The following is a 2684-nucleotide window of genomic DNA, read 5'->3' as shown; positions in this document are numbered from 1 at the left end:
ATCCGAGGATGCTAAAAGCTTCCCAGAAGGATACCCTGAGCAGGGATAGGGGCAGATGACGAAACACCTTTATAATACCCCGGATTGTCAGTACATAGCAATACTATACAGAAATGGTAAACAAGAATGAAATATGAGTCGTTTAAACTCTTAGTTATTAGAGCACTGTGAAGGCTGCTACGATTTATGAACTATAACAATACAATATGAATTAATTTTTTGCGCGAAAATAATGATTCAATTAACAAAATGAAAATGAAAATGAAAAAAAAATAATTGAAAAAAACTTGTGAAGTAAATAATAATGATAAGGATGTACAAATAATAAATTAATAATTATGAGCTCATGAATTCGTAATAAGAGTGAACTTTATAAAAAAAAAAAAAAAAACACGATTTAAAATAATAAATATAATACTTAAAAACATACAATAATATATACTATATGTAACATGATATCTAATATAAAGAATGGAGCATTAAAGCTATAAGAATACTAGAAACGGAATTAGGACAATTGTGATCTTGGAAAATTCGGTTGTTACTGTTATTGTTTATCAAGAAGGCAAGAATCCTTTGGCTTGGACATATGGAAATCATTTCAGAGCATCGTCTATCAAGAAAATTACGGTATCAAGGCCGGAAAAATACGAACGCAGGAATGAACACGTCTACTAGATAGTTTGACACCGTAGAGGCAGACCTGTACCGGTTGTGGGTGAAGAGACGAAGATATGCCGCTGTGAGGAACAAGCAGTCGAGGATAGTGTTGGAGAACAAAGGCTCTACAGGGACTGTTCAACCATTTTATAAAAATAAGAACAGAAGTTTATGAACTGTTTTTAAGAAATAAAAAATATATTTTTAAAATTATAAAATAAGTTCTTTATGCTATTTCTTAACACATAACTAATTGTTAAAAATCTATCGAGAATTAATCTTGAAATAAATTGGAAAAGATCTTGTCTTCTTTTAAAAGTTATTGTTCCATAAGGTAAATATTTTTTTAATCACAATTTTTCTTCTTTTTTTAATCACTGTTATTAATGAACAATAGTTATTTTTTTAAGGACATTTTGCTGGACTTTTATTTTCTTTTATTTAGTTGAATTTAGAAATAATTCCAACTATTTTCAGAAATCCTGTGAGATGAAGGAGATCTGCGGAACGAAAAGCAGTTAAACTTGCTATGGGTAATGTCCCATGTGGTCCCATTTAACGGGTCAGCTTAACTCATTAGATAGGCGTAGGCTTTCAATTCGCCCCCAACCATTTCGGCAACTGGAAACCTTCTCTCTCTTAGTTGAGTTCTTATCCACCTCATTTATTCATCTGTTTTCCAAATACCATTACTTGAAACGGAAAATTTAGGGAAAAATCCTCACAACATAGAAAAATCTAGTACGGGGAGTGAGAATGATTTTGAGTTGGATTAAAATCTTACTACTTTTTTGTTATTTATGATGGTAATAATTTTCTTTTGTATAAATTTTCTTTTCTTCAAAAATTAAAATTCACCATTTTGTAACTTTATCTTGGCAAATATCTTGGAAACTGATTCCTAGGAAGAAAATAATTATAAACTATTTTAAAGTGAATTTAAATGTTCTCATAAAGCTTACAGAAGTCTGATTGTCCAATATTTCTTGAAATATCAGATTTTTCATAAGTTTACTCATTTTAAGAAGAAGAAGTATGGAGCTGATGGAACTATTTAGGGAACCCAACATGGTGGCATTAGTGGAGAAAGCATGAATAAGATGGATAGGACATGTAAATAGAATGAACCACCAAAGAACAAGAAGATGCTCAATAGGGAACCGGTTGGAAAACGAAAAACAGTATGTCCTGGACAGTATATACTGGACATGGTGGAGGAGGATCTAAGGCGATTAAATGTTCAGAGATGGGCAAAGAGAGCAATGGATTGTGGAGATTGGTTGGCTGTGGTGGAAGTCCCAGTGGCCCGGGTTCTTGCATAATAATAATTATAATTACTCATTTTTAGATGAGCGGGATAGAATTAGTCAGTTCATTCTGATCTATATTAGTTACTCCATGTTTCCAATCCGGCTATGGCGCATAATTATTAATTCTGTTACTGTAGCTGTGAGTCAACCCTGTGGATTCGGAAGCCCTCTGGGGTCCATCCAGCATCATAAAGTGGTTACCCTTTAATGGGGAAAAATCTGGTAGTTGTGCATGACCATGAACAAATCAACTCCTTGTACAACCATGGTCAAGAAACTGTACTTCCTTACAAACCTGACCTATCTCGTGTACAGTTCTTTATTTTTTATAAATCTAATACAATGTCAACATTTTGTAAATACAATAAAACACATGTATGTGTGTGTGAGTTATAACTCAAATAATTAATATCATGAGATAATTTTGCCAATGTTAGTTCAATCCCATCCCTAATTGTGCAATGATTTATAGTTAATCATTTAATGTAAGTACCATCCATATTGTTGGATCCATGTTGGAGCAACCTCAGCAACTTCCATACAACTGTGACCATGTAGGATAACCTTCCTTTAATGTATTTTTTTTGCTATATTCTATGTGTGTCAATCTTACCAGATTTTTTCCTATTACAAGTTTCGTTTAGTTAACAGTTATTTACTGGTTATTTACTTTTTCCCTCATCACAACCATGATCAAGAAACTGTACTTCCTTA

The sequence above is a fragment of the Halyomorpha halys genome, unplaced genomic scaffold (assembly GCF_000696795.3).
Source record: "Halyomorpha halys isolate HHAL.00 unplaced genomic scaffold, Hhal_1.1 Scaffold293.1, whole genome shotgun sequence".
NCBI lineage: Eukaryota > Metazoa > Arthropoda > Insecta > Hemiptera > Pentatomidae > Halyomorpha > Halyomorpha halys.
This window is presented reverse-complemented; position numbering follows the sequence as displayed.